A 15,180-nucleotide genomic window follows, 5' to 3' on the forward strand; every position below is an offset into this window, starting at 1 on the left:
GAAATCTAAAGTTATCCAAAATACAAAACTTTCTGAGTGCCCACTTGATACCACAAGTAGAAAATTCTGCATCTGTCCTCAGGTCAAAGTTGAGTCACAGGTGTATATGTAAGTATATGCAACAACAAATCCCAACTATAATACATCCATAAGAATGTGGAAAAAATACAGTAAAATATTATATATAATAAAATATTGTATGAAATTTTCTTCTGCCTATGTGTATGAGGTGTACATGAAACATGAATATGCCCAGTGTTGTTCTCCCAGATACCTCATTATGTAACACAAGTATTTCAAATCCCCTGCCTTCAAATCCAAAAATCTCAAACTTTTCTGTCTTAAGCATTTCAGATAAGGTATACTCAACCTGAAATAGATTAAGTTCGCTGTGGAAATGTACTAGCTAGATAGTAGCAATTTTATCAGCACCCTTGCCTTGAGCAAGTGTACACTGTCCCAGGAAGGAGACATGAGTTTGGGCAGGTGCTTTCTCTCTAGCTGAAGCAACACTTAAAGAGTGCTGACAGGTTAGGTTCTCTGTGGAACATTCCTTGGATCTGGGAATGATAATAGCAATAAGAAGAATGTTTCATTGAAAAATTACAAGGTTTGTGTAATCACTATTCAAAGTACTTCTAATTTTCTTTAAAATAAAGAATCATTAGAAATTCTTAAGACAGGTGCAACCAACCATCATTCCCACTTTAAAGAGGACAAAATTTCAGCTTAATTAATACATGAAAGAACACTAAGCCCACTATTCTCCACACTGCCATTTATCTAACAATTTACACTAAAGTGGGTAAAATCACAATGACAAATTTAGGTGATCAGGTTTTTAGAAGGACCTAAAGCAAGTTAATACAGAATTTATTTCTACAGAACAGATTTGAGCAGGTAATTCCTCTACAAAGTGGAAATCCAAAACATGAAGTTTTCTCTTTTCCCTTTTTAGATTTATTTGGGTTGATGTAAATCAAGTGGTTCTACAAGTAATTTACTTAGTATCTGTGAACACATTTCCTTGGACCAATTGTATTTAATCTTTTTCTTCAAACATGTGATTAAATAAATAAAAACTATCAATATTCACATAGCAAATTCAAGATTATAGATACTGATCAGGAACAAAAAAATTAATCACTCACTCTAACATATTGTGTAACTGTAAAGCTGTCACTGTTAATGAATGGCTTATATTAATTCCTTTTACACATTATAAAATAGTCATATAATGATGAGGCCTATCATTAAACTGGTCCTACTATGTGCCATGGACTGTGCAGAGCATTTAATATGCATGCTTTTAATTATTCTTCTAGAATTGGAATAAGATTCAAATTTTTCAAAAACTCTTAAGTTTTTAGAAGCAGAAACAGAATTTGCGGTCAAGTATGTGACTAAAGACTGCCATTTTCACTATTCATACTAACTCACCCTAACACCCAAAAGTGTGCAGATGGTTAAAACATTGTAATATATATCCTCACCTCCCAGAGCTTCTCATGAATGGAATTGCAAAAGCTAGGTGATAACAACCACTGCTTGGGGTCCTGCTATGATGACATCTTAGTCTAGATATAAACAAATGAAATAGACTTAGATTCTTAGAGGATAAAAAAAATGAAATAGACTTAGAGTCTTCCTGCAAGGGTTTATAATTATTAAGAAAACAGTGCTGTACAATTTACAATGACTTATGTTACCAAATATTGTCATTTCATTTACCTTGCGAGGTCAACAAGAGCTTGCTCTAGGTTCTCCATCTGTAAAATGGATTCCCATTGATACAGCATCTGGCACAGGATTGCCAGGTGCTGTAGTAAGCAGCAGATAATGTGACCTTATGCATACATATGCCAAAATGATTATCATGAAGTTAAAAATGTAATTAAAAATTGAGCTGGACGATGTGGCACACACCTGTAATCTTAGAGGCTTGGGAGGCTGGGGCAGGAAGATTACAAGTTCAAAGCAGCCTCAGCCAAAACAAGGTGCTAAGCAACTCAGTGAGACCCTATCTCTAAATAAAATGCAAAATAAGGCTGAGGATGTGACTCAATGGTTGAGTGCTTCTGAGTTCAATCCCCCTGCCAAAAAAAAAAAAGTCAAGCTACAGTGGTAAGGGTTGGAGGGAAGTTAGGAAGGAAGGAAAGAAGGAAGCAGGAGAGAAAAATGAATGAATGCAGGAACCAAATGAAATCTCATTGCATATCTTCTATGTATGAAAGGCCATTTTTCCACTCTGGTTGTACACAGAGAAAATGAAGATACAGGGAAGTAAGCTATTCTGCTCGAGATTCCATAGCTAGTAAGTGATATAGCTAGGAATGAGATTCAGACCCTTTTAACTCTCAATCCTGGGTTATCCTACTACATCAAATGGCCAGCCCTAGAGAAAGACATTCATCAGAAGAGGAGATTATTTCTGGGGGCTCAGGGAGCACTGCAGTATCAGCTCTTAGGGATAAAGACTAAATTTCTCTTTTCTTCCTAAATGCATGTCATTGTGCAGATTGATGACAGGCAGCAGTGAAAATCAAGGGATTAGCGTGATATGATTATGAAAGCTTTGGTCTTTTTCTTTTTGGTTCTGCTAATATCACTGATAATTAGATCAGGCTCTGGGTAGAATAGGAAATAAGGACAACTGTCCTAGCAAAGATGTCTTGTATTCTGTTGCTAAATATAAATATGAACAAAGAAAACCACTTCCTTTCATTTGGGGAATCAGCGCTTGCCACACAAAAGCTTTAATGCAAATCAAAGGAGAGTTTTATTTATAGGTAAAATTGGAGTGTTCACAATAGTGAAGCAGGAGATTTGTGGTAATATCTGATTCTGTTTTCTGGGTATCTCTAACCCTCTTCTTTTGGGGAACAGGGCAGAGTTGAAATTTTGATACCTTTGCAGAGCCCACGTGAACACTTCTGGTCCAGGGACTATGAGCAGCCGTGACAAGGGGCTAGTATTCGATTACAAGTGCAGACCCTCCAGTTCTCCACTCTGTGGGTATGTTGACTGGCCTTTGCATCAGCCCAGGTTTCTCAGGGGTTCAATGAAAAACCCCTGACCCACACCCCTTGCCTTCTGTCCTACTGTGACATGCAGCATGAATAAGAAATACGTAATTGTCATTTTAGCCCTTAAGATTTGGGGTCACTTGGTCACTTGTTCTTCTAACCTACCGTGGCCTCCTGACTGACACAGGAGTGGTCTTGCATTCTTTTCAGAAATGCTCCTTGAACTCCAGAATAGGAATACTGGCAGCTAATAACGAGCGCTCCTCTTTTCTTTCCTTATTGCTATGCTTTTCGTCTTACATGTGCCCCAAATTTCCATGTGGTAGAGGCTTGGTCCTCTGCTTGACGCCAGAGGGAGACAGCGGGGCGGGACCTTTAAGAGATGGGCCCTAGTGGGAGGGGCTTATGTGATGGGTGGGAGTGTCTTGAAGATATCCTGGGACCTGAGTCACCTCTTCTCTTTCATTCCCCAGCCATGAGAAAGGGGGTTTTATTTGCCATGCTACCTTACCACATGTTCAAAAGCAACAGAGCCTGCCAATCATGAACTGAAGCCTCCAAAACTATTAGCCAAAATGACCTTTTTGTTTTTATAGATCGGCTATCTCAGGTATTTGTTATAGTAACTATTGGGTTTGGATCAAAAATGGCCCCTAAAATTTATGTGTTAATGGCTTGGTCCCCAATGAAACACTATTCAGAAGTAGGGTCTTTGTCATAGAATCATGAGGGCTTTGATTTCAAGAAGAAATTAACCCACTTATGAATTCACAGCTTCATGGGCTACAGGGAGGTCGTAGGAAATGTGAAAAGTGGGCCTTAGTGGGAGGAAGTAGGTTATTGAAGGTGTACTCCTGAATGGTTAATTTTTGTCCCCAGGCCTTTTCCCTCTCTCTATCTCTCTTTTTCTATGCTTTCTGGCCACCATGAGGTGAATAGGTCTGCTCTACCACACCCTCTTCACCATGAATAGAGCCAAGTGACTATGGACTGACACCTTTGAAACTATGAGTCAAAACAAATCTTTCTTCTTTTAAGTTTTTTTTATCTCAGGCATTTTGTCACAGTGATGGAAATCTGACTAACATAAAGACACAAAATCTCACTAACATATTATTCTACTTGTTTATGGAGCTAGATAATTCAAAGTCATTTCTAGAACTTTCTCTCTCACTTCTAATATAATTATATTTCCAATTCTGTCTGCTGCATTTTATGATTCCTCACAACTTCACCTTACTTGGTCTATCACATTAGACACTTCATTAATTTATGTGTTAGTAATGACAATGATTCCTAGTCTTTTCGCCTGTAATATCTTCACTGATACTTGTTTGTTAACCAGTGTAGTAGAGAGGTGAGATTGTCTGTTAGTATCAGATATATGACAGACTATGTGAATATGTGTGCTTGTGCCTGAGTATATTTATTCTGTGCATTTATATCCTACATGTTTATATACCTTTCTGATAACTAATAAATGGTATGCATTTCATTCCATTTTTGGGATCTCTCATATCCAATAAAGCATTTTACATGTGCCCATGTTTAAGACCTGACATTCTTTTCAGGCAGTGTTACCTAATTCAAACAGACTATTCCTAACAAGGAAATCAAAATTCTGATAACCAGAAAAAATGAGCTAAGAACATTATAGGTTACATAGGATTGTGTCTGCATTAAAAGGACTTTTACTTTCATTGATAATCTCTGCATTTGATTAAGAACAGAAGAAACTCATTGGCTGTACTCTAAAAAAAAATAAAAGGTTTTGTAAATATAAAAAAATTCTCCATAATGTTAAGAAGTTTTGTTTTGTTTTTTTCTGTGTTGTGAGATGTTCTCCTCAGCTGTGGTTGTCTAGGGGTTGCTGTTAGATATTCATGCTCCAAAGTGCATTGATCACATCATGCCCCTGGGTTCACTTTAATCAACCCACTCTTGTTCCAAATGGAAATCCTCTGAAAAGACGTTATAATGGAATGTGTCTTGATGAGAACGTGAGAATCAGGAACACCAGGACACAGAGTTCCACGGCCCCAATCCAGTCTGACCCATACATGAAAAGAAGGCATGGGCCCTTCCGTCTGGAAGCTGGAGCTCAGACACTCCCAGCAGTGGGGCTCCAGCAACCTAGAGTAGCAACTTACTTTCTCTTTGGTCAGTTCTGGTGGTAACAGAGCCACATCCCCAGAACTTTTATTTCTCGCTAAGTTGTTCAAAGCCTCAATGAATTACCCAGGCTGGCTTCAAACGTGCAATCTTTCTGCCTCAGCCTCTCGAGTTGCTGAGATTAGAGGCTTCACCACCACACCCAGCTTAATTACTTTTTCATATTAAGCCGAAATCTTCCTTTTTGTTGTATTTTTTTCCTTTTGACTGATCCACTTTTTATTTAACTTTTAAAAAACCACTTTCCTACTGTGTATCAATGTTTCTCATCATAAAAGACAACAGAAGCTTCTAGTAGTCACAGAAAATAAAAAAGTGAGTAATGGAGTGTTTTTTTTTCTGCCCACAAACATGCAATTAGATCAAAAGAAAATAATCATATCCCCTTTCACCTGATAATTCTTGAGGTTTTTTAATATGAGAAACACATACACTTATTTTTTGTTATGGTTAATTTGAATTGTCAACTTGATTAGATTAAGAGATGTTCAGGATTAGGAAGATTGTGGGTGTGTCAGTGAAGGTGTATCTAGGAATGATTGGCATGTGGGTTAGCCAACTGAAATGGAGACCCTCACTAGGCATGGGCAGCACCAACCAATAGGATGATGGCTTGGATGGACTAAAAGTTGGAAGAGCAAGGAAGCAGCAGCAGATGCAAACTCACTTCTTCTTGAATGGGTTCTTGATTGCTGCTTTAATCCTCTGAGAATAGCAGACTCTCGCTTCTTCACTCTTCCAAAGCAGATTCTCCAGAACCCTTTGCTCTTGAATTAGGGTAGCACTGTTGATCACTCTTGTTCCGGGGCTTCAGCCTCTTGACTCTGCAGCTACTGGTTCTTCTAGCTCCCCAGCCTGCAGATGGCCACTGTAGACTATCCAGCTTCTGGTCACTTACCAACCTAATAAGTCCCCTTTTATCATTCTTCTTCTTGTTGATTCTGTTCCTCTAGAGAACCTTGACTAATACATTTTTCTTATGTTTAGTTTCTGGAAATGGGGACTGTTAAAACAGTGTACCTTTATTTTTATCTTTCACGTATCTTTAGCCACCTTAAACTATATATATCATTATTCATATGTTTACTCCAGAATGAACAGGAAACAAACTTCTAAGCTAGTGTTTTTCCATCTGACATTTCCTTTTTGCAAGAAATGATGCTTTTGCATGTAGGACATTTCTAAAAGCATTGTTGGAGATTATGAGAATTACTTTAAAGGCACATTTCTGGAAATTAAAATCAGCTAATCTACAAAGTGACTTAAATGTTAACATAATAAGTGTGAAGTCCTTATTTGCAAATATTTGATTTTGAATTCGAAATGGGGTTGAACAAAGAATAAAATCTGTACTACTCTCATGTGCAGAAACCACACTAAAGACAATTTAAGTTTCTTTTCTATGGCGAATTTAGACATCAGTCAGTGAAATTACTACATGATCTTCAAACTACAAATATTAATGAGTAGTTTTTCTCACTATGTATTTTGCCATTTTGGGAAGCATAAAACGGCATGATGCGCTGGCATTATGTTCACTTATGATATGAAAATAGACTATGAAATAATGATTTTTATGACTTAAAGCCAATAGTTCAGAACTGAGAAAAACCTCAGCATCTCTAAGTATATCAACTTAAAGAAAAGAATCAACAGCCATGCAAGAAAACACTGCATTTTATGTCACATACTAGAAGACAAGAGGTATAAACACTTTATCTCCATCAATTTCTAGATCTATGCAAGAAAAATCTCAAATATATCTGGGTCTCAACACTTAGCTATTAGTAACAACAGGCAATATCCACCAGGGATTGAAAAGATTGACCCAGAGCCCTTCTGAGAAATGAAAACCTAGGTTAATGAATCACATGAGAAGCAATTCTTTAAAAAGAAACCTTGGCAAACCTCAGGATTTGAAAATAACTTGCCTTAGATCTAGGAGGACAATATTCAAGATTGATGGAAAACTTAAAAAAATATCATCTGAATATAGCAGAATGCCTAAGTTCTCCTAAGGTTATCTGTTTAGCACCAACTCCTTGCAGTTTAAGAGATAATTTCTTGGAATGCACAACCACATATATAAATAACTGTCTCTCTTTACACACACACACACACACACACACACACACACACACTCACACACATATTCTTATCCTTTTTAAATTTGACCTATAATATCCATTTTTAAAAAATTATGTGTAGTGTCTAAATGTCCTATTTTATTATATTTTGAGTATAAACATCTTCAGTATAATTTTTAATGATTTTTTATTTACCTGCTAAAATATATTTTTCTCCATATGAAGTCAGTCTCTTTGCATATAAAATGCATACAAGCACACTTTTGAAATGGTAGTATGTGCATATTCAGCCTTAAATAATTTATAATTGTTTCTCTATCTTGAACATTTCTTTCATTTTTGTATTCCTTTCCTATTCTTTACATCTTTTGCTAACATCACCAGTAAATTGTTGGCTATAAAAATCCTAGCTACAAATGAGAACCTTTAGAAGACGTGAGACATTGCCCCTCGTTTCTGGCCATTATGGTAATCTTGAGACAAAAGTAGCTTTTGGAGCAGCCCTAATGTGCTGTTTGACTCCCGTTGAACTTGGAGTCTTTGAGAGCTCATTTTCTTCCTCAGTCACAAAATGTAGGTATTAGTAGTTCTCAGCTCATAGAATTGTGTGATTTTAATCAGGTGATTGGAAGATACTAAGGTTGTAATAGATATTTTTTAGCATAATGGCTGTTACACAAATCTTTCTCCTCCTTCTCCTCTTGCTTGACCTCCTTACCATCATCTTTCCATTTTGACTCTTATTATAACTCAGGTTCTCAGGTGCGTGTACATGTGCGCGCGCGCACACACACACACACACACACACACACACAGTGTGGGAGGGAGAAAGAGTCAGAGTAACAGAGAAGAGAGAATGAAATTTCTTCTCAAAGGAGCATAGTCCAAGCACCTTAGAAAACTATTCCCCTTGCTTGGGGATTCTCTACCTGCTACTCTGCCTTATTATCTTTATATTTTCCACTATCTGTTATGGTTTTAAGCTTTAATGGCCTCCAAAAAGCTCATATGTTAGGCAATGCAAGCATATGCAGAGATGAAAGGATGAGATCACGAGAGCTGTAACCTCAGCAGCGAATTAATCCATTTGATGGGTTAATACTTTGAATGGACTATTAGATAGCAACTGTAGGCAGGTAGGACATGGATGGAAGAAGTAAACCACTGGGTGTGGCCTTGAGGATTATATCTTGTCCCTGGTTCCCTGCATACTTATGTTCCCCCCCCCCTCTCTCTCTGTCTGTCTCTCTCTCTCTCTCTCTCTCTCTCTCTCTCTCTCTCTCTCCTTCCCAGCTGACATGAGCTGAGCACCTTTCCTCTGTGCCCTTCCACCATGATGCCCTGCCTCACCTCAAGGCTAAAGAAGTGTAACTGGCTGACCATGGACTGAACATCTGAAGCTACCAGTCTAAATAAACTTTTCCTCCTCTTAATTAGTTCTTGACAGTTATTTGAGTCACAGCGATGAACACTAACATTCTGAGAGTATGTTATATGAAAGTATTTATTCATTTATTTTCATTTACATAATTATTATCTACCATTTATGACTAGAAATTTGGCAGTGTGAAGATAAGTGTATTTCATATTTCTTTCACATTCCCAATGCTTAGAAAAGTGCCTAGTCCTCAAAGGATTTCAGTATATATTTGCTGAGTGAATGAATACTGACTTGGAACTCACATTTTTAAATTCTTTGGTCCATGCTTTCTCTTATTTCACAACATTGATTAATTGCATTCTATAATTCTATAATTCTATAATTGCATTCTATAATTCTTCTAGCCAAGAATGGTAGAAGTATATTATCAAAGAAGAAAGTAATTCTGAGACATTTTAACATATTTTGACTGGGTCTTTGAAAAAGACTGGAGTTTTACATAAATAAAGCAAAAGGATATTGTTAGAAGAGAAAACAGCATCAGCACAGACTTAAAATTGTCTTGAAATGCATGGTGTATTTTTGGCACAGTGAGTAGACTAGAATAGTTTAATCAGAGTAGTGAGTAATGAGAATGAAAGTATAGGTCTTGTTCAAATTGCCCAGGTCTTTCTTTTCATTATAAATAAAGTACTTGTAAGGAAAGTACTGGTATATGTGTGGAAAGGTCTATCAGGAAGCAATTTCAACAGAATATGTTGAGGATGACTTCTATCTTTATGCTAATAGTTGATAATAATATGTGCTAGAAGCACAGTAGGAGAAAGATGATCTATTGCTGACAGCCCACACATAACCGTGAGATACAGGGTAGACAAAGAAAAGGCAGAATCTTCCACATACACTCCAAACATGAAACAATTACCAATTTGAAAGAGAATGGAATAGTCAATAATATGACAAAACCATCAAACTAATGCAAAATCAGTAATAAATATTTCAAAATATGAGTCATGATTCAGCTTGTAATTCAATAAGAAAAAATGCGACTTATAAAAATAAGAATGGAAATTTTAAAAAGCAACTACTGATGATGTAGCTTCAGCATTTTCATTGTGGAAAGTTGACTTAAGCCAACAGTAATACAAATTATATTTCATTGTCTTATATATTTATTATTCTATAGTTATTTTTAAATTTCAATAATGACATTTAGTGGCTTCTTTCTTAGCAACTTTAAATTTCTTAGCAATGATGCTCATATAATTATTTATTTTTAAACAATTTTTTTTAACTTAAGTTTTCCAAAACTCCTGAGAGCCATATAAACATGGCTTGTGGCTTCTACTACCATTCATGATTTCTTCAATTACCTTGTTAGGAAATTCCCAAAGTTAAGATGTTGTCAGAACCGTGGACAGTGCCATGCAGCGCACTCTGCCTGCATTTGGTTGGTAAACCAGTTCTCTCCATGTGTCCTCTTCTTCCTTTCCCTTTGCTCAGCCCTCTTTATCCTCTCACATAAAATATATTCGCTCGCTACCCCAAAACACAAAATGTAGTTCAATGTCATGTTGTATCAACTTAACTGGTTTGGTTTTGCTGTTTATATTTTTAAGACTTAGTTGATTTGGATTGTGACTTGTTAAATAAAATATCTCGTACAACTCTTGGTAGCAAAACACTGCACACGAGTGAGAGTTGATAAGGGTTGTTTAATTCAGTGCATAGATATTCTTGAGCTCTTGCATTAAGTTCTAAAGATAGATGCTAGAGGGGAAGGGGGATAAAGAGAGAAAGAGAAAAGTTGGTGGGCAGAGATTGGATCTCCACTAATATCCAGAGAATCTTTATGATAAGAAAAAGACTGATGTGCAGGATTATCTTCACAACTGGGTAAGAAATAAATATTTGTTGTATAAGACACCCTATCTGGGTAATCCATTATAATAGTCCAAAAAAAAAAAAGAAAAAGAAACCAAGCCAGGTATGGTTGTAAACCCTTGTAATCCCAGCGACTCCAAGGCTGAGACAGGAGAGTCACAAGTCCAAAGCCAACCTCAGAAATTTAGCGAGGCCCTAAGCAACTTAATGAGATCCTGTCTCAAAATAAAAAGATAAAAAGTGCTGAGGATGTGGCTCAGTGGTTACATGCACCTGTGTTCAATCCCCAGTACAAAAAACAAACAAACAAACAAACAAGATGATGGGATTGGAACAGCATTCTGTAAATTACAAAATCGTGGTGCTAACAGACTAGGTGATATTTCAATATACATATACATATGTACCATTTTATGTTTTAGGTATAATTAGAAGAAATAAGCTTTCATAATACAAAGCAATAAAATTAATGTTTTATTAAAATAAACTCTAAAAGAAAGTAAAATTTTAAGTTAAACAATGAAAGAAGATAGGAATCTTTTTCCAGTTACCAATATAAACTCCAATAACCCCATAGAAAAATACAAAAGACACTTAAAGATTTACTTAATAAATGAGGAAATACATATTCACACACACAATGACCTATCAGTTTGCACTTACAGGATTAGCACAATTGAAATAAAATTACAACACAAAGTTTTGGAGATTAAATGGATTCACAGAGTTCCTCATATTTTTTGCTGGCATGTAAAATGGTAGATTCTCTCTGGAGAATGTTTGACAATATTTTCTAAAGTTAAATATTGTCATACAGTTTAACTGAGACAACCTCACTCCAAAAGAATATTGCAAGAGAAATTCTCAAGGATAGCAAAATTTCTGACATATATGAAAATGTTTACAAGAGTGCTATGAAGAATATTATTATGAACATTAAAATGAAAATTAGGAAATTATAGACTATCAAGGGGGTAGATGGACCTGTGGTATAGGTGCACATAGATTATGATTATTATAGGGGTCAACATTACAGCAGAAATCTGGAATTTAAGTGGCATAAAAGAAAAAAAACCCCTAATTTTCAAAATTTTCACGCCATTTATAAAATTTTCCATGGGGAGTTATTTAGCCACAAAGAAGGTGTGTCATGTGCAGGAAAATGGATGGAGCTAGAGAGCATCATAAGAGAAATAAGCCAGACACAGGAAGGCAAGAATCACGTTTGCTTCCATATGTGGAAGCTAGCTTGAAGGGGTAAAAGGAAAAAAGAGATGTCATGAAAGTAGAAGGGAAACTGAGTTTGGTGGCTCACGCCTGTAATCCTAACTGCTCAGGAGTCTGAGGTACAAGGATCAAAAGTTCAAAGCCAGCTCAGCAAATTAGCAAGGCCCCAAGCAACTTAGGTGAGACCCTGTCTCAAAATTTAAAAAAAGCTGAGCGAGGCCTTGGGGCTGGGGATGTGTCTCAGTGGTTAAGTGCCTCTGGACTCACCCCTGGTACAAAATAATAATAATAATAATAATAGTAATAATAGTAATTAGGGTAGAAGAAGAGGACTAGGAAAGGGAGGGGAGAAGGACAAGTATTGAGAAAGTAATATTGACCAAATTATGTTGTTCAGATATATAAATATACCACAACGAAACACACTATTCTGTACAGTTTATATGCACTAATAAAATGTAGCCATGTGCTTTACATATAATATTTGTAAATCCAAATATATGGTTTGTATAAAAATAGAAACAAGGGAATGATAAATAAAGGATTTCAATTACTATCTACATTCTGTTAGTGGAGGCAGAGCCCTGGTTTGATGAGAAAAAGAGTGCAGTAAGAGTCAAAGTTTCAGTTTGGTCTTCCATCTTTGCTTACCACGTGTTTATATACTATTAAAATTTTGTATAAATAAAAGTATAAGCATGTGATATAGCATGGGAATTAGTAAAGGCTTCAAATTATAAGTGTAGTCTAAGGTCAAATTCACAGATATATAATAAAGTTACATACCAAGCTGGATATTTAGAAGAATGGTCTCTTACATATGTAATACTTGAAATGATTATTTACTTACTTAAGAAAATTGCCCACTTTCTCTTGGATTTGGGTTTTTTAAAAGATACTAGCTTTCTACCATCAAAGGAAATGATAATAGACTCAAACTCTTAGGGTTGTTATATAAATTAATACTCATAAATAATATTTAATAATTGCTTATAATAAGAACATGTTCATGCATAATAAGTGGTCTGTAATGAGTTTCCATTTCTCCTTTTGTGATCTCTATTTCACTTATGACATTCTGATAGGTTAAGACAATTTTCCATGGCCTCTTGGTGTAGGATTTGAACCCAGATCTATTGAACACTAATGGATCACTTGCATTTTCTTCTATATGTTCCTAGAATGTTAATTTTTGAAGATCATCAGAGCCAACTAGGGAAAAGAAAGGGTAAGAGTACATTGTAGTGTTTTTAATTATGGATGGAAGATAACATTTTAATACTTTTTTTTCAACTTGGAATTTTTTATTGAAGATGCCAGGGTCACACTGAACAAATTTTTACATAGTTGTGTCATTTGATGTAGGAGGAGTGAATTTTACTAAGGAAGGCCAAGTTTGGAGGAGTAAGTTACTTCATTTATAGTGGGTAGGACAGAGCCTTTGGTTCTTTGCTTGAATTCTTAGTACTTTTGGTTGTAAGCCACGCTGCCTGAGAACGTTTTCAAGAATTTGCAATTGGCTAAGACTTTGCTCCATACCCTGTTGAGTTCTGAGAAACATGAATCAATAGCTGTTCACAGTAATCAAAATTTTCCTGAAAATGTTGTAAAATACAATCAACATAAAATATCTTATCTTGGGGAATGAAACCATTTTCAGATTTAATCTTTTTTCTTGCATACACCCTTACACACACCTTCACTTACAGCCACAGAAGTCAACATTTTCTCAGGCAACATACTTCACTTTCAACATCCAAATGAACAAAATGCCAGGCTCTCTTAGTCCCTTGAACACCAAGATGAGTTCTTACTAAACTCTGATATATATATATATATATTTTCAATAGACTGAGGAGGTTGGGGATCCTGCACCAACCCAAGCCTCAATCGGTTATGACTGCTGGGCTAATTCTGGGTTAAGCATGCCGCTCAGTTTAAAATGCACATGTGTTATTTGGAAGCTGGTCATCAAAAATAGCAATGGCTTCTAAATGTTAGTTTACACAGAAGGAGATTTGTTTTTGAGGTGTCAATCCATGGTTCCATAAAAGTGAATCATGGAATTCTTCCAATCAATTCCCTCATTTTGCAAAGGAGATAGGGATACTGGGAAATTCTAACCCTCCTAGAGTCAGTGTGTGGAAGAGTTAGGTCTGGCTCAGAAGAGAGTGCTTCTTCCGTATTAATCAAAGTGGTTGCTACGATTATAAAGACTCAACACCTAATCTACTTGGGACTGCTTATGATTGCAGTCCATGTTGTTTTTTCGCCTCTCACTTCCTGACACACAATCCACTTGAAAGAAACTGTGTAAAAATCCAATTGGTAGTTTCAGGGCTATTTCCTTCTCCCTCCCACTCTGTGGCTCCTTTAGCAGGTCTCTCTGTATGGAGTTCAAGTTCTTATCAGTGATTTTCCTGAACTGAAACCTTCCTCGGGCCCCGTGTTCTGCTTGTGGTGTCACCACATCCTTCTTTCTCTTCAGCTTAGAGGTTTCCTCTGTGTTGCCACCCAACTACTTGCCGCTGCTTTTTGGTTGGCTGGATCTTTCTGTTTGTTTTATTTGCTTGTTTTATGTCAGAGCCTCCACAGGTGATTCTGTTCTTCAGGAGTGCCATTGCCTGAGTCCTAGCTTTACCTCCTTGAAGATGTTCCCCACACACTCTTCTTCTCTCCAGGCCGGACTGGGAACTGCCTCACCATGCACCATAGTTTCAGAATTGCGAATGTGCTGAAAATATATCCATCTCCCCCATTACCCTGTACATTCCTTTAAATTAGGGGTTGGTTCTGTTTTCTTCACTGTTGTATTATCTGCAAAGTTTGTGGTAACTATGTACATATTCTCTGAATGAACCACATGGTTTCCTTTCCTGTGGGGGAGCCAGGCAGGACAGTCTGGAAGCTATGAGGTCTCCTTCATTTCTTTCTGGAAGTTCAGAGCAGAGCCAAGCGTATTTAGCTGAAACCTCCTCTTTTGACTCTCCTGGATCATATCTGCCTGAGCTCCTGCCCAGATGAGGTGGGTTAGAGCAAGGGTTCTGTGTTATGTGAGGGATAAAGTGCTGTGGACTCCGGGTCCAGGGCAGGTTAGTGCGTGGGTCTCAGCAGGATGTGGTTTTTCTGAGGGTTGGTAGCTTACGGACATGATGATGCAGAAGTCAGGTAGACCATGTAAGAGAATCGTTAACTCACATGAGTAAAGAAGGCAATGAGGCTGAATGTAGGAATGCCACTAATTTGGACCAAGGGGAAAAATTCCTAAGAAATGCTTGAGACAGAGGGATTAACTGCTTCTGTTTATTTTAGAGATCCTGAAGTCTTAAGTGTATCAGGTCTGGAAAGGTCAGTTAGCTTCCTGTTTTCTCAGTTCTTCCATATTAAAATTAATTACAATAGA

The sequence above is a fragment of the Ictidomys tridecemlineatus genome, chromosome 9 (assembly GCF_052094955.1).
Source record: "Ictidomys tridecemlineatus isolate mIctTri1 chromosome 9, mIctTri1.hap1, whole genome shotgun sequence".
In the NCBI taxonomy this organism is placed as follows: Eukaryota; Metazoa; Chordata; class Mammalia; order Rodentia; family Sciuridae; genus Ictidomys; species Ictidomys tridecemlineatus.